Consider the following 27756-nt stretch of genomic DNA (forward strand, 5'->3'; position numbering starts at 1 on the left):
ACCATTAACCCTTAAATTGAATAGGTACTTATTTTTTACTCATTATTGACCCACTCACTTAAATTTGGGTACCCAAATAATTTAATTTCAGTGAGCAGACTTGAATGGTTAAATAGGTTTGGACTTAAATTGCCACCCCTACTTAAAATATAGATATATATGTATATTTTTGCTATGATAAAGAAGGCGTACGTAAATGTATGTCAAACATCTTGTGCATTAAATTATGAATTGAAGAGGAAAATAAAACTAGACCACACTACATACCCTAGAGTTCCTGAATGACTGAAACTATTTCATTAAGGATTGAGACACCAACAAAGCCACCTTAAGCGGCTGTGATGCTGCAAATCCCTGGGTCTCCATCACCCTACATACCCTTTGAGCATCATGTACAAACCCACCAGCAAAAAGCCCCTTTATAATATTCTCAAAGACCTGTGGCGCCAAAAGCTCCTCCTCCTTGGCCTCAACACCCCCGGGGGCTTGACGAGCCTTCTTCTCAGCCCCAGTCCCAGCCCTTCAGTACATATCACAAAGGCTTAGAAGAGACTTGAAAGGAAGAGAGCCACCATTCTCAGCAATCATGCCCAAAACTTGTCCAGCTTCGTCAATTAGTTGCAACTTAACCAACCAATTCACCAGAACGCCTAGAGTTGCAACCCCATGCTCGCGCCCATCCTTTTCAAGCTGCATTAAAAGATTTAAGGCCTTATCCAACAAATTCTTCTTCTCATAAGCTGCAACCATGCTAGCAATGCAGAGGTCATCAGGCCTCAATTTAACTACAGTCATGCTGTCAAATACGTTCCTTGCCTGATCTGGATCACCGGCTTGCCCATATGCCTCAGTAAGCAATGTACAAGACTCCAAATTCTTTCGGAACCCCGCAAAATGCATAGTGTAAGAAATTTGTTGGCTCTAATGGCATCACCCTGCTTGGCGTATGACTTAAGCAATGCCATGTAAATTTCCTTTGCGGGTTTCATATCCCTAGTCACCATCTCTGCCGTCAAATACTCACCCAACTTGGATTGCCCAGCATTTGCATACGCCAGGATCATCGAGTTGTAAAGCCTCGTGTCTGGTTGGAAGCCTCCGCTCCTCAAGTTTTCAAACGCCTCCTTCGCACGATCAAGATTGCCTGCCTTGCTGTACATGTGAACCAATGCGGTGTATGTTAGAATATCAGGCACAATTGCATTTTCTTTCATTTTCTTAAGAATCCTCTCTGCATCTTCCGAGTGGTTCTCTTTCGCATGGGCATCAATGAGCATTGCATAATCACAAATGTTGGTTTGAAAAGACTCTTCTCCCAGGGCATGTTCTGCAACCTAGTGTTGAAAATAAACTTGATTTTAGTATTTAGTATTTTCAAGTATTTTTGTATCCATAATGCATGTGTTTAATTTAGCATGTTAGTGGGTAGTAAATTGTCTTAGTGGGAGTTAAGGTTATGTAAAATAAAGAGTCATGAGAGTTAAGCCTAACAAATACTATGTTAGTGGGAGTTATGCATATTGAAGATTATGTTAGTGGGAGATAGGAGAGTTATGGACATTTAAATGTAATGGTTACACAACATATGTGAGGCCTATATATTCATGTACTCTAGTCAAATAATATCAAGTGAAATAAAAAGTATTTTCCTCCATTTCTATTCTCTTCCAAATAGTATAGTGTTGTGTGTGTAACTAGGCCACTATTTCCAACAAAGTGGTATCAGAGCAAAAGCCAACAAAGTGGTATTAGAGCTAGGTTTCATATCAGAGCCTAGACGATCCTGAAGGCCAGACGAAGTTGATCCTAGAAGGTTCAACATTTGAGAAAAACATGTTTCTCCTTGATGATGATGAAGGGGAGAAAATGTATTTTCTTAGTGAAAAGATGATGTTCTCTAATTACAAGAGAATGAGAATCATCATGACTTCATACCTCAAAGCATGCGATTTGTGGGATGTTGTTGGAGAAGAGCCAAAGAATGGCATGTCCAACAAGCTTCATGAAAAGAAAGAAGATAAGGCATTGGTAGTGTTGCAAAAGGCAATACATCAAGAAATTTGGGAGTATTTTGGAGAGTCCAAAACTCCAAGTTGTATTTGGAAGATGTTCGAGACCATCGTTTCCAATCATAGAGGTGAATCACTACCCATGGAGTATTGGGTACAATGCTTTGAGAATGATGAGTTTACGAAAGATGATTATGAAAGTCTTGAAGATTTTGGAGATTCAAAAGTTGAAGGAGAATTTGAAATGGTGAATAAGGAAGAGGTAAGAAAAGGTGTTAAAGAAGAGATTGAAAAAGTGAAGGAGGATGAAGTGAAAATAGAAGATTTAGAAGAAGGAAGTGTCAAAGAAGAGGCAAAAGTTCAAGTTGGTGAATTAACATCTTCATGTATGGTTACAAATTCCACCTTGAAAGAAGTTATATTTGACTTATTTGATGAAATTATTATTTCTTCATATTCATCAAATAATGCTTATTTTGTGGAGAATGATGAACTTCTCTTAAAGAAAGTTGTTCCAAAGAAGTATGAGATTGAAGCCCAGGATGATAAGAAATTCTCATATTATTTTTTAAAAAATAGTTTGGAGAATTTTGTAATTGATACAGGTTGGGTGAATATGGAATTATTTTTTGACTCTAAAGAAGAAGTATATGTGAAGTTGAAGATCCATAAAAAATTTAAGAAGAAAAAAGATCGATGGTGTACTTGTATAAAGAGGATGATATATGATTATGTGAAGACATCAAACAAGCATTTGAAGAAGTTTCACAAGCCCTACACATCAATGGAAATGGCCAAGAAGATTGAAGCTATTGAAGGAGGTGGAATTGAAGATCAACTATCAAACTTTTGATCAAGCCCCCAAGATTAATAAGAAGGTTTTTCAAGTTACAAAATCAAGTTTCAAGGGGGGTGTTGAAAATAAACTTGATTTTAGTATTTAGTATTTTCAAGTATTTTTGTATCCATAATGCATGTGTTTAATTTAGCATGTTAGTGGGTAGTAAATTGTCTTAGTGGGAGTTAAGGTTATGTAAAATAAAGAGTCATGAGAGTTAAGCCTAACAAATACTATGTTAGTGGGAGTTATGCATATTGAAGATTATGTTAGTGGGAGATAGGAGAGTTATGGACATTTAAATGTAATGGTTACACAACATATGTGAGGCCTATATATTCATGTACTCTAGTCAAATAATATCAAGTGAAATAAAAAGTATTTTCCTCCATTTCTATTCTCTTCCAAATAGTATAGTGTTGTGTGTGTAACTAGGCCACTATTTCCAACACCTAGACAATAGACATAAATCATTTAATGTCCATCATGTTAAGATAACATAAATCATTTAATGTCCATCATGTTAAGATAGAAACTAAAAGATTTGTGCTTTCAGTAATTTATTCGTTGCAACAAGGATTACAGAAAAAATTCAATAGAACTAGATTCTATGTAGACATGCATCTATGTGCATGACAAGGATACATCCAATTTTTACGACTTTGTACTGAAGCAGTAGGAACGGGCAAAAAGACAACCAAAAAAAAAGAAGGAAGACACGTATAAAATAAAATAAAAAAACTAGGCAAAAGAGGAACTCTTGGGTTCAGTAGGACCAGATCATTGAGTTACTATAATACATCACAAACAGATATTAAATTTCTCTCAGATACAATTAATTAGTTCAGTGCTTAATATTCTTCTTACACCAAAAAACAGTTGGATGATACCCCCAAGATGTTACAACCATCCTAAAAACAAAAACAAAAAAATATGCGTTTTTTTCCACCATTTTAATTCATTTCCTTTATCATTAGACCCACAATGGCAGCGCAAATGCACGATGTCCTCTGTCATAGACAAGACAAGCCAACGGGTTAATCCCATGTGGCCATGTGTGACAAGCAGATTATACATATAGAAAAGCATTCAAAAACAGAGCTAGTAGGATTTAGATGGCAAGACATAACACAAGGAGGCTTAAAACATACTAACTCAAACAAAAATTTTACATGAGAATTGAGGGGTATCCCCAGCATTCAGTGGAACTAATCCCCTCCAAGCACAGAACATGTTTAAGTGCTGCATGCCAATTTCAGTCTACCGCTGTGAGGTTGGTCCAACCTCCCAAGGGAGGAGTTGGACCCAAGACCTTTGCTTTCTCAAGCTGCATCCTTGGCCAACCCTATTAGAAACAGAAAATGAACATCACGACAACATTCATATTACTTTCATCTAAAAAAGTTAAAAAATAAGATTGCAAACAATTGGAAATTCAGTTCAAAATGCAGATGCCAAGAAACCAAAAGTAGAGGAACATTCCCACACTCACAAGCATGCATAAAACCGCGAAAGGAGCATGAATTGCATTTTGTACTTGATAAATAAGATTATAAAACCATTATCCTAATTGAAATTACTCATCAATAACCAGGAGACTACATGTAGAGTGAAGTATGCATGCACTATTAAAGTGAGACAGAGTAACATAATTCAATCATATATAGTTGATTCCAACTCATAAGTTGATCACATTTCTCACTTCTTAGCCTACTCAAAAAAGAAAAGAAAGTATATATATATATATATATATATATATATATATATATCCAAGTTCCGAAAAAAAATTATGTCAGAAGTGTTAGGAAACGTGCAAGTTTTAAAAACTTTTCGAGGGATTTTGATTCATAGATCTTGATTCATCACATAGAGACAAGTTTTATGCAAAAATAAAAATATGATGTATCATTCAATTAATGGATTGAATACTTACATCAAAGGTCTGAGTAAACCTTTAAATCTTTCCTCTAAAGTGACTGTTCTCACTTATTGTAGAGCCCTTAGCAAAATGCCTTCTCCTTGGATTTCCATCTTCTTGGTAATTATTTTGCCTTTAGGAATCACTTATAAGCCTCCATGAATGACCTTGGAAAACTAGGCTTGTGGGAGCCTCCATTAGATGAGAACATAAACCCTAATTTTTTAGAGAGAGAATATATATTTCTTTTTCCTTCTACTAAAAATCACCATTAAAATATACATAAACCATGTATATTTATAGGCAACATAAAGGTAAAGAAAAGGAAACAACGAATCCTTCTCAATCTCTAATTTACATGTCTCAAATCTAATATGATTCCAATATCAAGTTGGGCTATGAGTGAGAATCCATTGGGCCTATTATTTTATTGGCTACAATGAATTAATAATTGGCCCGGTCCATGGACCCAATTCAATTAATTCATAAATTAATTTCTACTCCACTAAAAGAAATTAATTGAACTCCAATTGTAATACCCCGTAATTTATTAAAGAGTTTAGTTATTTAAATTCAATTATGTGTGGATTCCTTTACCTATTATTGTGCATACTGCATTGTTATATTAAGTTCATTTAATGGTACATGTAAATTAATTGTGTATGTTAAAATAGTAAATTTATTCATTTAATTGTGCATGTATTATTATAATTAATTTTATTTGTTGATTATGTTTAATTAAGCAATATTAGTTAATTAAAGTATTATATTTGTGTTATATAGTATTATGAGGATATAATGTATTATTTTGTAATAATAATAATTATATTAGTTTAATAATATAATAATAATAATAATATAATAATAATAATTATAAAAGTTTATTAATAATAATATTAGTAATAATAATAATAATAGTTATAATAATAATAATAGTATTAAACCAATGTCATGATGAAATTAGAGATTAGGATAGGATTGCATCAATGGTTATGGGTGGGATTGAAGCCTTATGGTTGGGAGGATGGTTAGTAGATGAAAAAATTAGATATTTGTAATATTTATATTATATATTTTGTATATAAATTAGCTAACTTACCTTAGAAGAAAAGAAAGGGAGTTAGAAGCAAAGTATAAATTCTAGTGAGCTATTTTATAAGAGTGAAAGGAAAAGAGAAAGAAGCTTGGACCGGTGTAGGCAATTTTACCCGACTACGCGCAGACCGGCGGATTTATTTTAAATCCAAAAAGGCAAGTTATTATCTACTTTTCCCCTTTGAATCCATAAATTATTCATTTAATTTATTTCGGGTTTTTTTTTTGAGACTAGAAACCATGCTAGAAGTTTCAATAAATTATTTTTAGTTTATTAAAATAATGTGTTTTAATTATTAAAGTGGTTAGTTATTTATTTATTTAGCCTATGTAATTAAAATATAGCTGAAAATAATTAAATAAGACTTTAGGGATTTTTCTAGAATTTTCTAGATTTTTCCGGGCATTTTCTGCAATTTCCGGCGACCTTCCGGCGAGTTTTCCGGTCGCCGGCAATGGGGGAGACGACCGGAGTGATCCGGTGTGATGCGGCGCACCATAGGAGGGTATGCGCGCGCATCTGGACCATTAAATAGCAGCGATTGATCCGGTGCACCGCGGTCCATGTTACCGCGGTACACCCGGATCCGTGAGCATTGGATGGAGGAGATGTAGGTGGATTGATCCGGTGTGGCGCGCATGTAGGAAAGCTGATGCAGCCAACCAACCGGAGGACGCCACGTAAGCAGGAAGCCATCAACGCGCGCGTGGAACGCTCCAGACGCGCGTGGGAGCGCGTGCGGGCGCGTGGCTGACGCCAGACGCACGTGGAGGCGCGTGGGAGAGTGGGAAAGCTTGGCGGCGTGTGTGGGGAGCTCTGGGAGGCGCGTGGGGGCGCGTGAAGGGCCTCTGCGGCTGTTGGAAAAGTCCAGAATACCCCTAGGGACTGTTTTGTCATTACCAGGACCTTCACTATACATTTTGGAGCCTCGGGTTGGCATTTTTGGAATTAACGGGACATTATATTATTATTTTATTTCTCGTTAATTATTATAATTGTCCGATTAATATTTCTAAATATTAATTGTATCAGTTAAAGTGCGAATCGCTAGTAAACATATGTAATTGATTTAACGACTATTAATGGTATTATTTTATTAAACTGTAATAACCATTAATGTTAAATTAATTAGTGCTTGGTTTTATTCATATAAATAACCCATTATATATTATGGAATATTTATACTGTTAATCGTATATAAACCATGATTATTATGCTGTGTGCATTTCAGGGAATAAATGGACTGTTTATTATGTCGCATTTATATTATATGGATGTGTTGCCATATAGAACCATGTGAGCTGACTAATAAGTTTAGACTCATTTATACCTTATGCATTCGTTGCGATAGACAGATGTGTGGCTGTCGGGGTATGTGGTTTAATATTATTGGCATGTGTTGCCTAATTGACATACTCGGTATATTTATTAATATTATTGGCATGTGTTGCCTAATTGACATACTCGGTATATTTCTTAATATTGTTGGCATGTGTTGCCTAATTTATATGCTCAGTATATTTATCAGTACTTTGCGAGGTGTTATCACTGTGTAGTTCGTTATAGTCTGTGTTGTCAGTACCGTGCACCATGTATAATAGCTGATTTCCCGGGTAGGGAAAGGCGACACTTAACCACCTAGTGTGAGTCTAAGTGATCACCGTCTATTCTGGTTGAGGTCATGTTATACATCGGATAGTTCCCGTAGGATGTATACAGATATAGTACTCATCCGATTCATAATGATTAATTTATTTGATTCTCTGATTTGGGTCATAGTAGAGAGGACTTGCTCGTGGGGTTGACCCACCATTGTTGTTATTTCAGGATACGGTCAGTATCCGTTTCAAGGCTGAGGTTAGCAGTGTGGGACCATCATCCGAACTCATCTACTCTTACGATCCAGTGCAGGGTAGAAGTTTTATGTAATACTTCAGTTTCAGTTTTTATTTTTGACGTTGAACTCTCAGGGTTATATTTAGGGATCCTTGACATAGGATTTCCAAGTTGTAATGAAGTACGGTATTAAATAAAGGATGGATGGATGTTGTATTATTTAGGGTTCATTTCCTGTCTAAATTCTTTTATTATCATCATTTTGTATTCCATGCTTGTATATTGCCAATTGTTTTTGATATCCCTCGTTTTTCGTGTATAAGCCTGATCAACTTATGCGTGGAAAATGTTGGGGGTGTTACACCAATTAAATAATAAATAACCTCTAAGTCAATATTACACTTTGACCCCTTTATGCATAATTAGTTATCGGATAAATAAAGCCATCAATCCGACTACTTAATTAATATATTTATTTTGGTACCTTTGATTATTTCTGGCTCGATCACAAAAAACATTTGTTTGACAAAAATAATAATTTAAATAAATAAATATATAATAAATCATTTTGTCTAAAAACATACGAAGGCCTTCGAATTTACTTTGTGATCAACCATAATCAATACAAAATAAATACAAGTAGCAATGATGCAAATATTGAAAATATAACCCTCTAACTATTAATTACATAACTACCCAAAGTGTCGGTCTAAGGATCCCGAAGAATCCGCCGAACAAATCAAAGTAATTATTAATTAATAAAAGAGTTTATACTTTTCTCATGTTTAAGAGTCAAATGCCATGACGGTGATAGGGAGCAATTGCATACGACGGTTCTCGCAATATATCTCAACCTAACGCAGATCCAGTTCAAGTCTTAATTAATTATGAGTCCATCCATAATTACTGACTATGAACAATTTATGATTACTATTTATATATCATGCATTGATTGCCATCACATAGATATATATAAATATCTCTTGTAATCAAATGGACACTATCAATTCTATAATGAATCAAAATATAATACATTGAATTCACCAATTGTATAAAACATAAATATTTCAGAAATGTCAGGAACATATGTCACTTAATCCAAACAAGAATTTGCTATGCCAGGGTATATAAATCCCAACAGTTCCCACTTGCCCTCATAGCCAATTCAAATTGCACCTAACTCCAATGTTATCCAGATGATGATCAAAATTATTGATCAATGACACCTTTGATAATGGATCAACAAAGTTGTGTTCCAATGCAATGTTCTAGCTACAAGTACATTTTCTTGCCGGACAATATCATGTAGAACATGATACTTCCTCTCAGTGTATCTTGTTCCTCTATAGAACCTTAGGTCATTGGTTTGGACTACTTCTGCACTATTGTAACAACATAGCTCAATAGGCAGGCTAGTATACTCCACAACCTCTAAATCAGTGAGATCAAACCAATAGGCTTCCTTTGCCGCCTTTAAGGCTGCAATATATTCCACCTGCAGGTTTGAGTCAGCAGTTGAAATCTGCTTAACAATCTACCAACTGATTTCCCTTTCATTAAGTGAACATACACTAAGTCATGAACCTCATAGTATCTACTTCTGATTAAAAATCAGAACTAGCATACCTAACTAGGACCATATCATCACATCCATAAATGAGTATGATATCATTGGTTCTCCTTAGGTATTTAATGATATTTTTCACAACAGACCAGTTATCAAGTCCAAGATTGGACTGGTATCATCTGACTATCCCTACAATGTAGCGGATGTCCTGTTCGGTATAGACCATGGCATATATGAGACTCCCATACTAGAGAGAGCATATAGTTCCAGTCTCATTTGCTCAATCTCCTCTGCTAGTCTTGGAAAACTACTTACTAGAGAGAGCAATCCATATCAATAAAGTAAGAACTCATTCTTTGAGTTATGCATACCAAACCTGGTCAAAACTTTATCAATGTAGGATTATTAAGATAAGCCTATTTTCCTTTTAACCTAATCTTGTAAAAGCTTGATCCTAGGAGTATAACTTACATCTTGAAAATCCTTCATTTAAAAGTAATTGAACAACTACCTTTTTATTGATGACAAAAATTCCACGTCATTATAAATGAGTAGGATGTCATCAATATATAGAATTAAAAAAAAAATAATGGCATTCCCTTATACACTCATGATTTATTCATTAAGAAATATTCTGGTATCTTTTTGTAGATTAACTTGCCTTCCATAGGAATCACCCTACTAGAAAGTTCTACAAGATCCCAGAATTTATTAGAATACATAGATTCCAACTCTGATTTCATAGTAACTCACCAAAACGATCTGTATCCATATCGGTTCACGCTTCCGTGTAGCTTACTGGGTCCAACTCATGTTTAACAGGGATGTCCATAATGGTCTCACCTAAAAACATGATTCTGTCGGATTGGATGATAATCCTCCCACTACATCAATGTACCGATGCAAGAATCTGTGTACTAGATGATGCTAACGGATCAATAGGGAATTCATATATTATTCTCAATCTCTATAATAAGTGTGTTCACATGTGGTACATCTAGTACTCATACCAAATTCTCTAACATTATGCTACTAGGTATGTGATTCATAATATGATTCTCCTATAAATAAACAGTGAGTGAAAACAATCAACTTTTATCTTGAGATCATAAAATAATCTGTCCTAGTGACTTTTAGAGTAGCTATCAAATCTATCATGCGTATGATCTGTTTCCAACTTACTTGTCCATATCAAGCACACATGTGCAAGACTACCCCATATGTGCATGTGATTCAAACTAAGATTTAGTCAAAAACACAGCTCAACGGTATCCTTGACACAGACTAAGATGGAATGCAGTTCATAATACGCATCGATGTCATTAACGCTAAACTCTTAAATGAAAGAGATAATATAGCATAACAGATCATAGATCTAACCATGTTAAGCGGAATTCTATTATTCCTATTTGACACCTAAATCCATTTAGCGTCAATTGCGGAAAACCTGGTACACTACACCCTCATTGACCATATAGTCTTTGCACTGTCCCAAGAAATACTCATCTCCACGATCAGATTGGATTGTTTTGATAAGTTTACCTAATCTGTGCTCCACATCAGTCTTGACACTTTCAAAATGTACCAAAAGTTTAAGACTCGTGTCGCATCAGACAAATTTATCCAAAACGTGAGTAATCTTGCTTGGATGTTCATAAGACCACACGTGTCTATGTGTACCGACTCCAATTGTCCTTTATGTCTATTTCATTTGGCTGATTAAGCCCTTAGAGTTATCTATCCTTCAAAACAGGATTCACAAGTTTGGTTTAGACTCCTCTACCTCACTAGGTAGTAAACCTTCTTTGACCAATCTTTGAATCTCATTTTGATTGATAACAACCCAAAAATAGACATTAAAAATACAATGAGTCAGGAATAACAAATTTTCTCTTAACCTTCAATCTAGAAGATGCAACATTAGTTTCTACATCCTGCAAATCTTAAAAGCTTGTGATTATAGTATATTAACCATCTTTCAATGCACCAGAAGCAATTGCATATCTATTCAATTTTATAAAACCAGTTTTACAAAATAAAAATACAGTTTTATAAACCACAAGTGAAACATGAACTAGATTGCGTCTAACTTCTGTGCATAAAGATAATTCTCTAATACTAATATCCTCATACTCTCTAATTTCAGATGTAATACTCCCACTGACTTAGCTACAACCTTGACATCAGGTTAAGTATAAATATATATCCATATTATCGAGGCTTCTAGATACCTGAAATCCTTGCAACAATTGCAAACATGTTTAGTGGCTTCAGAATCTATCCATCAGGAATTAATAGATACAACCATATAACATGGCTCAATGATTAAATATACATTTTCCTATACCACGTCATTGCTTAGACAGTTCGTCCTTTAGTATCTTAGTTAGCGACAAAAGAAACAGTTTTCTTCGCCCTCAACATACACTGCCTTATTTCCTTTAACCTTTTTGAATACCCATGTTTTGTGCTAGCCTAGTCCTATTATCATCCTTCTTCTTTACTTTGCCCTTCCACTTGGGCCTAGAAGAAGATGGTATAAACTAGGTTAGATTAATAGGATCGCCTATACTTTTGATTATTCCTATATCTGTTACTAATTCTATAAGAATATCAGCGAGTGTGAACTCAAACTAATTCCTTATTTAGTTCACTCTGGAAAAACCGAACCACTTTGGTACCAAGGCAATAATCATGTCAATTTAAAACTTACCATTCAAGTCAGCCCTATTGACCTCCAGTTCAATTTTTAAATACTAAACAACCATTTTCAAAATACAATTTCATACTGGAGTTCCTTAGGCTATCTTGATGGTGTTCAAGTCTGACATAGTACTTTGGCATACTCTCTATCTAATCTCACCAAAACATCTTATTGACATTTAACATGATGCTTGAAGAAAATAAAATAATGTAAATGTTAGCTTTGGAGCGTATTAGAGGTAAACTCTAGAATATTGCACCAAGTCATATCATTTGCCTTATTTCACTTATTCAAAGCATTAATGTTCTCTTGGGTATCTTAAAGTAAAATGATTAGGTTTAGGAGTAATAAATACATTTTGTACCACCATGTTGTGAATAAAATATCTAAGTTCCTTTTCCAGTCATTATAAATGAGGTCCAAAAACATTACATATGTAAGCAAGCAGATAAAATGGATAAGACATAAATAATCTGAATATAAATGCAATCATACAATTTACAAGGTGAATTATTAATACTGTCATACATATTTAAAATTAAAATAAGTTTATTAACCACATAATATAATAAATCTCAATCGAACAAGAGATCATTATCATTATTGGTGAACAATTCCTTTTAATTAATGCGGGTCCCTCAACTCTGTAGCATAATAAATCAACCAATCAATATGTCAATAACTTATCCTGTTGGAGGAGTTCATTATTACTGTTGTTGAGATTTATTTACTATTAGGCGGATACTTCCATTAAAATAGTATGTGGGTCCCTTAACCACTGCATGAAAAATCGGATAACCAATACACCAATAACTTATTCGGTTGGCGAAGTTCATTATTGCTATTGGAGGGCAAATCCCATCATCTCCATATTTCTTAAGACAATGCCTTGTCAATCTATATGAAATGATTCCCGATTATGTTTAGCCTTTCTAAAATCACCTAGTGTAGACCACTCTGTTGGGGAGCTAACACTATTGATTTTAGATTGAGTGTATAACGTCATTAAAACTTTAATGAAAAATAAAATATTAAATATCTTGTCATTATAGTCTAGACTCTTTAAATCATGCGTAAGGCCTTATTTTTAAATATCTAATTACAATGAACATTTAATATTATTATTTTCATGAGATAACCATTCTTGTAATATTAAGACTCTTCAAATCATGCGTGGGGCTTTATTTTTGAAGATCTAATTACAATGGTGTTAATAACGAAGGTCATGGGGCAATGTATAAAAATCCCCGCTCCCACTCAATTTTTTAATCATTCATAATTAGGGTTTTCATTTTATTCATTTACATGATATAATGCATGCAAAACGTCTTGATTTTAATCCAATTAAATTTAAAAAATATTTGAACTTTAAACGATTCACTAATATTTAATTTGACGCACACTTTAAAAATAATTTACAAAAATAATTTTGCGTTTCCCAATCGGTGCCCTCAAATTAATTAGTAATCAAATCCAATTAATTTTCATAACTTAATTAATATAAATCAAGCCATTTAAATAAATATCATGGATCCAATGTATGAACAATAATAATAAATAATTAATTATTCCATGCATCAGATAAATAAATAAATAACAGATAGAAGCAATTTAAATGGCCATTGGATTTAGCTTTTAACATTTAATTACTCTCAGTATTGTACAGGCGTCCTCCAACAGCTTGTAAACACCTGTAGGGAGCTGGTACGCGCTTACGGAGGCAAAACAGCACTTGGAATGCGCCCGGAGGGCCCACACGCGCTCACACGTGCCTGGGGCATGCACCAGGTAAAGGCACGCGCCCCCACGCCCTGGGACGCGCCCACACGCCCCCACGTGCCCCCACGCGCGTGGGAACAATTTCCCTTGGCTGGCGCGTGAGATCCACGCGCCAGCCCATGTCCACCTCCTGGCGCGTGTTCTACACGCGCTAGGTGCACTTCCTTGCGCCACATGGGATAACTTCCCATCATCCAAAAGCTCAGATTCCAGTTGCACCATATAATTATGTTCCGCGAAGCATGTGATCATTAGTCCTTCTATCTCCGGCCAATACCTCGCCGCCGGCAATTTTTCGGTCACCGGAAAAACGCCGAAAATTCCAGAAAATATAAATTAAGCCAAAAAAAAATTCAAGAAAAATTCTGAAAAATTCCGGAAAAATTCCAGAAAATTCCTAAAGCCTAATTTAACCCTTTTGGACCTTCTTGAAGCTTTATAGCACCCTTTGATGAATATTACATGGCTTTAAATAAATTTACAATTTGAAATACAATGGAAAAAATTAAATTACATCATTGAACTTTCAAACAGCTAAATCAAAGCTTTAATTACATTCATCCAAAGATAAAATTACATTAATTTAACCTATAAGCTTCATCCATGGCCCAACCATACATTATCATTCATTCACAATTATTCATACATCATCATGTATCAATATATATCAACATATTAAATCATACATCAACATACATCAATAAAAATACATATGAATATAATTTTGGATCCATGAATGATGATTTTCATAAAATCATGATCTCTAGTAATGAATCAAACCATGGCTCTGATACCACTGCTAGGAAACGTGCAAGTTTTAAAAACTTTTCGAGGGATTTTGATTCATAGATCTTGATTCATCACATAGAGACAAGTTTTATGCAAAAATAAAAATATGATGTATCATTCAATTAATGGATTGAATACTTACATCAAAGGTCTGAGTAAACCTTTAAATCTTTCCTCTAAAGTGAATGTTCTCACTTATTGTAGAGCCCTTAGCAAAATGCCTTCTCCTTGGATTTTCATCTTCTTGGTAATTATTTTGCCTTTAGGAATCACTTATAAGCCTCCATGAATGACCTTGGAAAACTAGGCTTGTGGGAGCCTCCATTAGATGAGAACATAAACCCTAATTTTCTAGAGAGAGAATATATATTTCTCTTTCCTTCTACTAAAAATCACCATCAAAATATACATAAATCATGTATATTTATAGGCAACATAAAGGTAAAGAAAAGGAAACAACGAATCCTTCTCAATCTCTAATTTACATGTCTCAAATCTAATATGATTTCAATATCAAGTTGGGCTATGAGTGAGAATCCATTGGGCCTATTATTTTATTGGCTACAATGAATTAATAATTGGCCCGGTCTATGGACCCAATTCAATTAATTCATAAATTAATTTCTACTCCACTAAAAGAAATTAATTGACCTCCAATTAAATAATAAATAACCTCTAAGTCAATATTACACTTTGACCCCTCTATGCATAATTAGTTATCGGATAAATAAAGCCATCAATCCGACTACTTAATTAATATATTTATTTTGGTACCTTTGATTATTTCTGGCTCGATCACAATAAAACATTTGTTTGACAAAAATAATAATTTAAATAAATAAATATATAATAAATCATTTTGTCTAAAAACACACGAAGGCCTTCGAATTTATTTTGTGATCAACCATAATCAATACAAAATAAATACAAGTAGCAATGATGCAAATATTGAAAATATAACTCTCTAACTATTAATTACATAACTACCCAAAGTGTCGGTCTAAGGATCCCGAAGAATCCGCCGAACAAATCAAAGTAATTATTAATTAATAAAAGAGTTTATACTTTTCTCATGTTTAAGAGTCAAATGCCATGACGGTGATAGGGAGCAATTGCATACGACGGCTCTCGCAATATATCTCAACCTAACGCGGATTCAGTTCAAGTCTTAATTAATTATGAGTCCATCCATAATTACTGACTATGAACAATTTATGATTACTATTTATATATCATGCATTGATTGCCATCACATACATATATATAAATATCTCTTGTAATCAAATGGACACTATCAATTCTATAATGAATCGAAATATAATACATTGAATTCACCAATTGTATAAAACATAAATATTTCAGAAACATTTGCTATGCCAGGACATATAAATCCCAACAAGAAGAAACAACTGCAAAGAAAGAATGACTTCTATATCCCTATCATTTTGCTTGGAGTTTCACACATATTGGTCAATATAAATTCTATTGCAATTGGAAAAAAATTTATATATGCAATTGTCGAACACCTTCAAGGAAGATTGACAACTTCTTCCTGAAAATTGCAGCCGTCTAAGAAATACATGTTTACCCCTAGAATCACAGGGAGTGAGAGAGAACACAAAAAGGGTAATTTTAGAAATATCTTGTACTCTTGCAGTCTACAGTGCCTCCAGGGTATTTGTACAGAAACACAAACATGTTTTACATATGTGTGTGTGCGTGTGCATATATATATATATATATATATATATATATCTCGGTGAATAGATGTATATAACAATATATATATATATCTCGGTGAATAGATGTATATAACAACCAAAAGTAATTTTTTTTTAAAGGAAATGAAAAAGAACTTGTGATTCCTATTTATATAGTTTCAAAGATGTGAAGCAGGGAATTTGGTTTAGTTCAATGGCCAATGCACTTTGTTGGTTATCTCTTAGTTTGGTTCGACTCTTGCTATTTCATCATGTTTTCTTGAGGATTTAGGAAAACTCAGAGGTGTGTTTTGAGACACCATTTCACCACTGGAATAGAACTAGGCTTCTTGTTTGTGGTTTCAAGGTTAAATGTCTCAAGACTTATCCACATATCCGGTGAACAAGTCAAATTCGTATTTAGATCTATACTCACAGAAATTGACTTCACAAATTTGCTCTGGGAGTACCTAATTCTCAAACTAATACTATCCAATTGGCCACTCTATAAAATTTGCTCTGCTCACTTTCTCATTACTTTACAATACAAGGGCAGTTCAAAACCGATATATAAGTTAAAAAGGCTTCCTAGATGCCATAATTGTCCAAGCACCAACATTATTAAGCCTTATATCACTACTAAAAAGTGAACTTAGCGAAAACAAAAAAATGAAAAGAAAAGGCCAAAGTCTTTGTACTTTGATCACAACAAGGCTTCAATACAGAATTTGGCTCAAAAAAAGTGCCCAAAGATACACCAGCAAGACTCCAAATATGCTTCAATATATATATATATGCAAAACATAAAACCAAATAAAACCATAAAGTTCATAATGCTTTAGGCAATATGTTAGTACTATTTATTATTAAACAATATTACACAAGACTAAAAACAAAGTACCAAACTTTATCAGCACAATAATTGATCTTCACTAAGTAATCATTTCCCTTCAAAACATAAGCTTCAAGACACAGAATTTAGATCCAACTTCCGAGGAATATTCATGCACACTCCATAAGCAGTATTTGGAACATAAAAAGGAAGAAGTTAATAGCATACAGAAACATTTGTGTGGGTCCAACTAATCAGAGGGCAATTTTTCAAACTAAAAAAATACTCTGTTTTAAATAAAATTCACAATGCCCGTATGCAGAAGAAACCTGTAGAAAAATGTCGGGGACTTCAACCAAAGGAGGAGAGGGGGGTTATTATGTTTTTGAGATAGATCCTTGTTGTGACCTTTTCATAGTCTTGTATATTTATTTTGTTGACATATCTATATGTCATTAAATTCATGTCCTTGTTTATGCCCATACAACGGGCAATAAAGTTGTATACCTAAGATCATTAACACAAGCTGAACAAAAATAAAAATTAAATTATATAAATTATAAATTACCACAAACTATAGGCACCTTAATTCTAAAATCCAAAATCAAAATGCAGAAACTTTTCACACATAACAAAGAACCTTTTAACCAAATCGAGCAGCCCAAAATCCAATCCAAAAACTTTTCTAATACAAATGCAAATCATAAAATATTTTTAAAGTAAACGAAAATTATAAATATGTACAATAACATATCTTAAAACAGCAAAATGAGAAAGGAAAAGGGGAAAAATATAAATACAGAGCATGCCATCCTTCTGAACTTCATAAGAACATCCAATAACTTATAAATCTGGATAGGAATCTTATCAACCAAATCGAGCATTATAATATGACAACTTCATTAGCATTAGAACATTCAACAAACTGGGGAAAAATAGTTATAAAAAAAAACAAAAAAACAAAACAAAAGTTGAGAACATAAGAACAAAATGTAAAGAAAGAAATGGAAATCATATCACAAGTTCTGCTCAAGATACAATTTTACCATATTATGGAGAAAAAATAAAAAGTTGTGTACCTTGAAATATACTTGAGTATTTTGTTCTATCAACCTATCAATCAAAGTAATCCAGTCGACCCTGCTAGGCTGGAGAAGCTCTACCCATTTAGCCAACAATGGAGAAGGGTCATCCTCCTTTTCCAATGATTCTCAAAGTAACCAATTTGCATTTCCCAGATATTGTTTTTGTTGGGATTTATATGCCCTGGCATAGCAAATTCCTATCTGGATTATAGTGACATATGTTCCTGACATATCTGAAATATTTATGATTTATATAATTGGTGAATTCAATGTATTATGTTTCGATTCACTATGAAATTGATAGTGTCCATGTAATTACAAGAAATATTTATATATATGTATGTGATGACAATCAATGCATGATATATAAATAGTAATTATAAATTGTTCATAGTCGGTAATTATGGATGGACTCATAATTAATTAAGACTTGAACTGGATCCGCGTTAGGTTGAGATATATTGCGAGAGCCGTCGTATGCAATTACTCCCTATCACCGTCATGGCATTTGACTCTTAAGCATGAGAAAAGTATAGACTGTTTTATTAATTAATAATTACTTTGATTTGTTCGGCGGATTCTTCGGGATCCTTAGACCGACACTTTGGGTAGTTATGTAATTAATAGTTAGAGGGTTATATTTTCAATATTTGCATCATTGCTACTTGTATTTATTTTGTATTGATTATGGTTGATCACAAAGTAAATTCGAAGGCCTTCGTGTGTTTTTAGACAAATGATTTATTATATATTTATTTATTTAAATTATTATTTTTGTCAAACAAATGTTTTATTGTGATCGAGCCAGAAATAATCAAAGGTACCAAAATAAATATATTAATTAAGTAGTCGGATTGATGGCTATATTTATCCGATAACTAATTATGTATAGAGGGGTCAAAGTGCAATATTGACTTAGAGGTTATTTATTATTTAATTGGAGTTCAATTAATTTCTTTTAGTGGAGTAGAAATTAATTTATGAATTAATTGAATTGGGTCCATGGACCGGGCCAATTATTAATTCATTGTAGCCAATAAAATAATAGGCCCAATGGATTCTCACTCATAGCCCAACTTGATATTGGAATCATATTAGATTTGAGACATATGAATTAGAGATGGAGAAGGATTTGTTGTTTCCTTTTCTTTATTTTTATGTTGCCTATAAATATACATGGTCTATGTATATTTTAGGGGGTGATTTTTATGAGAAGGAAAAAGGAATAAATTTTCTCTCTCTAGAAAATTAGGGTTTATGTTCTCATCTAATGGAGGCTCCCACAAGCCTAGTTTTCCAAGGTCATTCATGGAGGCATATGAGTGATTCCTAAAGGCAAAACAATTACCAAGAAGATGGAGATCCAAGGAGAATGCATCTAGCAAAAGGGATCTACAATAAGTGAGAACATTCACTTTAGAGGAGAGATCTGAGGTTTACTCAAACCTTGATGTAAGTATTCAATCTTTTAGTTGAATAATACATCATATTTTATTTTATTTTTTGCATAAAACTTGTCTCTATGTGATGAATCAAGATCTATGAATTTAAATCCCTCGAAAAGTTTTTAAAACTAGCACGTTTCCCAACAGTGGTATCAGAGCCAGGTTTGATTCATTACTAGAGATCATGATTTTATGAAAATCATCATTCATGGATCCAAAATTATATTCATATATATTTTTATTGATGTATGTTGATGTATGATTTAATATGTTGATATATATTGATACATAATGATGTATGAATAATTGTGAATGAATGATGATGTATGGATGGGCCATGGATGAAGCTTATAGGTTAAATGAATGTAATTTTATCTTTGGATGAATGTAATTAAGGCTTTGATTTAGCCGTTTGAAAGTTCAATGATGTAATTTAATTTTTTCCATTGTATTTCAAATTGTAAATATTTTTAAAGCCATGTAATCTTCGTCAAAGGATGCTATGAAGCTTCAAGAAGGTCCAAAAGGATTAAATTATGCTTCAGTAATTTTCTGGAATTTTTCCGAATTTTTTGGAATTTTTCTGGAATTTTTTGAGGCTTAATTTAATTTTCTGGCATTTTTTTTGGATTTTTTGGAATTTTTTCGGCGTTTTTCCGGTGGCCGGAGCTTCGCCGGCGGCGAGAAGGGGCGTCGGAGGTGGCCCGGATCAGGTGTGGCGTCAAGATGGTGAGCCTGGCGCGTGTTCCACACGCGCCAGGAGAGTGCACATGCTGGCGCGTGCATTGCACGCGCCAGCCAAGGGAGCTTCACCTCCACGCGCGTGAAGGCGCGTGGAGGCGCGTCCCACGCGCCCCAGGCGCGTGGGAGCGCGTGAGTGTGCATTCCACGCGCCCCAGGCGCGTGCCGGCGCGTGGGAGCGCGTGGGAGCACGTGCAGCTTGCCCTAGGCGCGTGCCAGCGCGTGTGAGGTCCTCCGGGCTCGTTTCAAGCGGCGTTTGGCTTCTCCTGACGCGTACAAGCTTCCTATGGGTGTTTACAGACAGTTGAAGGATGCCCGTACAGCAAGAATAGTTTTTAAATGTTAAAAGCTGAATCCATTGGCCATTTAATTTGCTTTATCTGTCATTTATTGTTGTATGTGATGCATGAAATAATTAATTGCTAATTATTATTGTTCATGCATTGGATCCATGATATTTATTTAAATGGCTTGATTTATATTAATTAAATTATGAAAATTAATTGGATTAGATTACTAATTAATTTGAGAGCACTTATTGGGAAACGAAAAATTGTTTTTGTAAATTATTTTTAAAGTGTGCTTCAAATTAAATATTAGTGAATCGTTTAAAGTCCAAATATTTTCTAAATTTAATTGGATTAAAATCAAGACGTTTTGCATGCATTATATCATGTAAATGAATAAAATGAAAACCCTAATTATGAATGATTAAAAATTGAGTGGGAGCGGGGATTTTTATACATTGCCCCATGGCCTTTGTTATTAACACCATTGTAATTAGATCTTCAAAAATAAGGCCCCACGCATGATTTGAAGAGTCTTAATATTACAAGAATGGTTGTCTCATGAAAATACAAATATTAAATGTTCATTATAATTAGATCTTTAAAAATAAGGCCCTACGCATGATTTAAAGAGTCTAGATTATAATGACAACATATTTAATGTTTAATTTTTCGTTAGAGTTTTAATAACGTTATACACTCAATCTAAAATCAATAGTGTTAGCTTCCCAACGAAGTGGTCTATACTAGGTGATTTTAGAAAGGCTAAATTAAATCGGGAATCATTTCATATGATAGACAAGGCATTGTCTTAAGAGATATGGAAATGATGGGATTTGCCCGCCAATAGCAATAATGAACTTCGCCAACCGAATAAGTTATTGGCGTATTGGTTATTCGATTTTTCATGCAGTGGTTAAGGGACCCACATATTATTATTTTAATGGAAGTGCTCACCTAATAGTAAATGAATCTCAACAATAGTAATAATGAACTCCTCCAACAGGATAAGTTATTGACATATTGATTGGTTGATTTATTATGCTACAGAGTTGAGGGACCCGCATTAATTAAAAGGGATTGTTCACCAATAATGATAATGATCTCTTGTTCGATTGAGATTTATTATATTATGTGGTTAACAAACTCATTTTAATTTTAAATATGCATGACAGAATTAATAATTCACCTTGCATGTTGTATGAATGCATTTATATTCAGATAAATTATGTCTAATCTAGTTTATGTGCTTGCTTACATATTCTATGATATTGGACCTTATTTATAATGACTGGAACATGAGCTTAGATATTTTATTCACAACGTAAAGGTACAAATGTATTTACTACTCCTAAACCTAATCCTTTTACTTTAAGATACCCAAGAGAACATTAATGCTTTGAATAAGTGAAATAACGCAAATGAGATGACTTGGTGCAATATTCTAGAGTTTACCTCGAATACGCTCCAAAGCTAACATTTACATTATTTTATTTTCTTTAAGCATCATGTTAAATATCAATAAGATGTTTTGGTGAGATTAGATAGAGAGTATGCTGAAGTACTATATCAGACTTGAATAGCATCAAGATAGCCTAAGGAACTCCAGTATGAAATCGAATTTTGGAAAATGATTGTTTATTATTTAAAATTAGCTGAAGATCAATAGGGCTGACTTGGGTGGTAAGTTTCAAGTTAACATGATTATTGCCTTGTTACCAAACTCGTTCGACTCTGTTAGAGTGAATTAAATAAAGAATCAGTTTGAGTTTACATTCGCTGATATTCTTATAGAATTGGTAACAGATGAAGGGATAATCAAGAGTATGGGCGTTCCTATCAATCTAACCTAGTCTATACCATCTTCTTCTAGGCCCAAGTGGACGGGCAAAGCAAAGAAGAAGGATGATAATAGGACTAGACTAGCACAAAACATGGGTATTTAAAAAGGTTAAAGGGAATAAGGCAGTGTAGGTTGAGGGCGAAGAAACCTGTTTCTTTTGTCGCTAACTAAAACACTAAAGGACGAACTGTTTAAGCAATGACGTGGCATAGGAAAATATATATTTAATCATTGAGCCATGTTATGTGGTTGCGTCTATTAATTCCTGATGGATAGATTCTGGAGCCACTAAACATGTTTGCAATTTATTGTAAGGATTTCAGGAATCCAGAAGCCTTGATGATATGGATATATATTTATCTTTTGACCTGATGCCAAGGTTGTAGTTAAGTCAGTGGGAGTATTACATCTGAAATTAGAGAGTATGAGGATATTAGTATTAGAGAACTATCTTTATGCACAGAAGTGAAACGCAATCTCATTCTTATTTCACTTTTGGCTTATAAAAAAAAACTAGATCGTTATTTTGTAAAACTGGTTTTATAAAATTGAATAGATATGTGATTGCTTCTGGTGTATTGAAAGATGGTTAATATACTATAATCACAAGCTCTTAAGATTTGCAGGATGTAGAAACTAATATTGCATCTTCTAGATTGAATGTTAAGAGAAAATTTGTTATTCCTGACTCATTGTATTTTTGGTGTCTATTTTTGGGTTGTAATCAATCAAAATGAGATTTAAGATTGGTTAAAGAAAGTTTATTACCTAGTGAGGCAGAGGAGCCTAAACCAAACTTGTGAATCTTGTTTTGAAGGATAGATAACTCTAAGGGCTTAATCAGCCAAATGAAATAGACATAAAGAACAATTGGAGTCGGTACACACGTACACGTGTAGTCTTATGAACATCCAATCAAGATTACTCACGTTTTGGATAAATTTACCTGTTGCGACACAAGTCTTATACTTTTGGTATATTCCGAGAGGGTCAAGACTGATGTGGAGCTCAGATTAGGTAAACTTATCAAGACACTTCGATCTGATCGAGTATTTGAGTATTTCTTGGGATAGTGCAAAGACTATATGGTCAATGAGGGTGATGTGTACCAGTTTTCCGCAATTGACGCTAAATTAATTTAGGTGTCAAATAGGAATAACAGAATTCCACTTAACATGGTTAGATCTATGATCAGTAATGCCACATTATCTCTTTCATTTAAGAGTTTAGCGTTAATGACATCGATGCGCATTATGAACTGCATTCCATCTTAGTCTGTCTCAAGGATACCGTTGAGCTGTGTTTTTGACTAAATATTAGTTTGAATCATATGCACATATGGGGTAGTCTTGCACACGTGCGTTTGATATGGACAAGTAAGTTGGAATCAGATCATAGGCATGCTAGATTTGATAGCTACTCTAAATGTCACTAGGATGGATTATTTTATGATCTCAAAGATAAAAGTTGATTGTTTTCACTCACTGTTTATCTATAGGAGAATCATATTATGAATCACATACCTAGTAGCATAATGTTAGAGAATTTGGTATGAGTACCAGATGTACCACATGTGAACACACTTATTATAGAGATTGAGAATAATATATGAATTCCCTATTGATGCGTTAGCAGCATCTACTACACAGATTCTTGCATCGGTACATTGATGTAGTGGGAGGATTATCATCCAATTCGACAGAATCATGTTTTTAGGTGAGACCATTATGGACATCCCTGTTAAACATGAGTTGGACCCAGTAAGCTACACGGAAGCGTGAACCGATGTGGATACAGATCGTTTTGGTGAGTTACTATGAAATCAGAGTTGGAATCTATGTATTCTAATAAATTCTGGGATCTTGTAGAACTTTCTAGTAGGGTGATTCCTATGGAAGGCAAGTTAATCTACAAAAAGATACCAGAAGATTTCTTAGTGAATAAATCATGAGTGTACAAGGGAATGTCATTATTTTTCTTAAGTCTATATATTGATGACATCCTACTCATTTATAATGACGTGGAAGTTTTGTCATCAATTAAAAGGTAGTTGTTCAATTACTTTTAAATGAAGGAATTTCAAGATGTAAGCTATATTCCTAGGATCAAGCTTTTGCAAGATCAGGTTAAAAGGAAAATAGGCTTATCTTAATAATCCTACATTGATAAAGTTTTGACCAGGTTTGGTATGCATAACTCAAAGAATGAGTTCTTGCTTTATTGATATGGATCGCTCTCTCTAGCAACTAGTTTTTCAAGACTAGCAGAGGAGATTGAGCAAATGAGACTGGAACAATATGTTTCGGCATATGAGAGTCTCATATATGCCATGGTCTATACCAAACAGGACATCCGCTACATAGTAGGGATAGTCAGTAGAGATCAGTCCAATACTGGACTTGACAACTGGTCTATTGTGAAAAATATCATTAAGTACCTAAGGAGAATCAATGATATCATACTCATTTATGGATGTAAATGATATGGTCCTAGTCAGGTATGCTAGTTCTGATTTTCAATCAGAAGTAGATACTATGAGGTTCATGACTTAGTGTATGTTCACTTAATGGAAGGGAGATCAGTTGGTAGATTGTTAAGCAGATTTCAACTGCTGACTCAAACCTGTAGGTGGAATATATTGCAGCCTTAAAGGCGGCAAAGGAAGCCTATTAGTTTGATCTCACTGATTTAGAGGTTGTGGAGTATACTAGCCTGCCTATTGAGCTATGTTGTGACAATAGTGCAGAAGTAGTCCAAACCAATGACCCAAGGTTCCATAGAGGAACAAGATACACTGAGAGGAAGTATCATGTTCTACATGATATTGTCCGGCAAGAAAATGCACTTGTAGTTAGAACATTGCATTGGAACACAACTTTGTTGATCCATTATCAAAGGTGTCATTGATCAATAATTTTGATCATCATCTGGATAACATTGGAGTTAGGTGCAATTTGAATTGGCTATGAGGGCAAGTGGGAGCTGTTGGGATTTATATGCCCTGGCATAGCAAATTCCTATCTGGATTATAGTGACATATGTTCCTGACATATCTGAAATATTTATGATTTATATAATTGGTGAATTCAATGTATTATGTTTCGATTCACTATGAAATTGATAGTGTCCATGTAATTACAAGAAATATTTATATATATGTATGTGATGACAATCAATGCATGATATATAAATAGTAATTATAAATTGTTCATAGTCGGTAATTATGGATGGACTCATAATTAATTAAGACTTGAACTGGATCCGCGTTAGGTTGAGATATATTGCGAGAGCCGTCGTATGCAATTACTCCCTATCACCGTCATGGCATTTGACTCTTAAGCATGAGAAAAGTATAGACTGTTTTATTAATTAATAATTACTTTGATTTGTTCGGCGGATTCTTCGGGATCCTTAGACCGACACTTTGGGTAGTTATGTAATTAATAGTTAGAGGGTTATATTTTCAATATTTGCATCATTGCTACTTGTATTTATTTTGTATTGATTATGGTTGATCACAAAGTAAATTCGAAGGCCTTCGTGTGTTTTTAGACAAATGATTTATTATATATTTATTTATTTAAATTATTATTTTTGTCAAACAAATGTTTTATTGTGATCGAGCCAAAAATAATCAAAGGTACCAAAATAAATATATTAATTAAGTAGTCGGATTGATGGCTATATTTATCCGATAACTAATTATGTATAGAGGGGTCAAAGTGCAATATTGACTTAGAGGTTATTTATTATTTAATTGGAGTTCAATTAATTTCTTTTAGTGGAGTAGAAATTAATTTATGAATTAATTGAATTGGGTCCATGGACCGGGCCAATTATTAATTCATTGTAGCCAATAAAATAATAGGCCCAATGGATTCTCACTCATAGCCCAACTTGATATTGGAATCATATTAGATTTGAGACATATGAATTAGAGATGGAGAAGGATTTGTTGTTTCCTTTTCTTTATTTTTATGTTGCCTATAAATATACATGGTCTATGTATATTTTAGGGGGTGATTTTTATGAGAAGGAAAAAGGAATAAATTTTCTCTCTCTAGAAAATTAGGGTTTATGTTCTCATCTAATGGAGGCTCCCACAAGCCTAGTTTTCCAAGGTCATTCATGGAGGCATATGAGTGATTCCTAAAGGCAAAACAATTACCAAGAAGATGGAGATCCAAGGAGAATGCATCTAGCAAAAGGGATCTACAATAAGTGAGAACATTCACTTTAGAGGAGAGATCTGAGGTTTACTCAAACCTTGATGTAAGTATTCAATCTTTTAGTTGAATAATACATCATATTTTATTTTATTTTTTGCATAAAACTTGTCTCTATGTGATGAATCAAGATCTATGAATTTAAATCCCTCGAAAAGTTTTTAAAACTAGCACGTTTCCCAACAGTTTTAGGTTCCTGAGTCCAATTGACTCCGGCTTCAGCACATTTGGGGTCAGAGATATCAAGACCTACTTCTTCTTTACCAGAAGATCTACACATCTCCTTAACCTCTTCAGATTCAAGAAACCCCTTTACTCTATCCTTCTTTTCCCAAGCCTTCTTCAAGCCATCCAAGCCCAAATCGGTAACCTCACATGCCGTTCGCCACAAATCCAAATCACCTTGCGATGGTGATGGAGCGGTCACTCCCACACCAAGCATCCGCTCAAGATAAAGGTCACCACCCTTGTCGATTTCCGACACAATGATTGGAAGCATGCCATCAATAACTCTCTGCTTGTCGTATTCGGGATAGAGTTCAGAGAGTTTCCCGCGCATTATCCAGACGAATCCCGATAAGAACTACTTCACGTTGTTCCCGTAGTCTTCTGAATCGCTCAGTTTGGTGCATCTGTTGAAGGGTGAAGTGGGGTTTGGGAAAGTAGAGTCACGACGAAGACCCTTTGGTGAGAGAACGGATGGCGAGGTGCAGGAGGCAGTAGATGCATTTCTGTGAATAGATGAGTATGGAGAGAGAATTCTTCTACCATCAAGCCTTGAAATAAGGTTGACTGTCTTTCTGGTAAAAAGGTGCTTGGGATTCATCGTCTCGCTGCCTCCGTGAATTTAAGAGGGTTTAAGGGTTTAAATAGAGTCGCCTCGGGTTTAAGGGTTTATTACTTCTGTTTTCTGCTGTTTATGGGAAAAAATTGAGCAAAACTCTGTTTAGATCCTTGTTGAGTAATGATACCACGCTTGATTAATTTTTTGGGCCAGTCCAATAAATAGCGTGCAGCAGAGTATTTAAGCTAACATATATACCATGTATATGTATGTATGT

General features: G+C 34.2%; 1 pseudogene; it reads right to left on the reverse strand.

Moving 5' to 3' along the window:
• Nucleotides 1-291: 291 nt before the first annotated feature.
• On the reverse strand, nt 292-27521 carry LOC132296460 (pentatricopeptide repeat-containing protein At1g01970-like; annotated as a pseudogene).
• Nucleotides 27522-27756: the final 235 nt, after the last annotated feature.

Source organism: Cornus florida, unplaced genomic scaffold (assembly GCF_030987335.1).
Source record: "Cornus florida cultivar Cherokee Brave unplaced genomic scaffold, ASM3098733v1 CherokeeBrave_3.0.0_Hap2_Chr02, whole genome shotgun sequence".
Lineage (NCBI taxonomy): Eukaryota > Viridiplantae > Streptophyta > Magnoliopsida > Cornales > Cornaceae > Cornus > Cornus florida.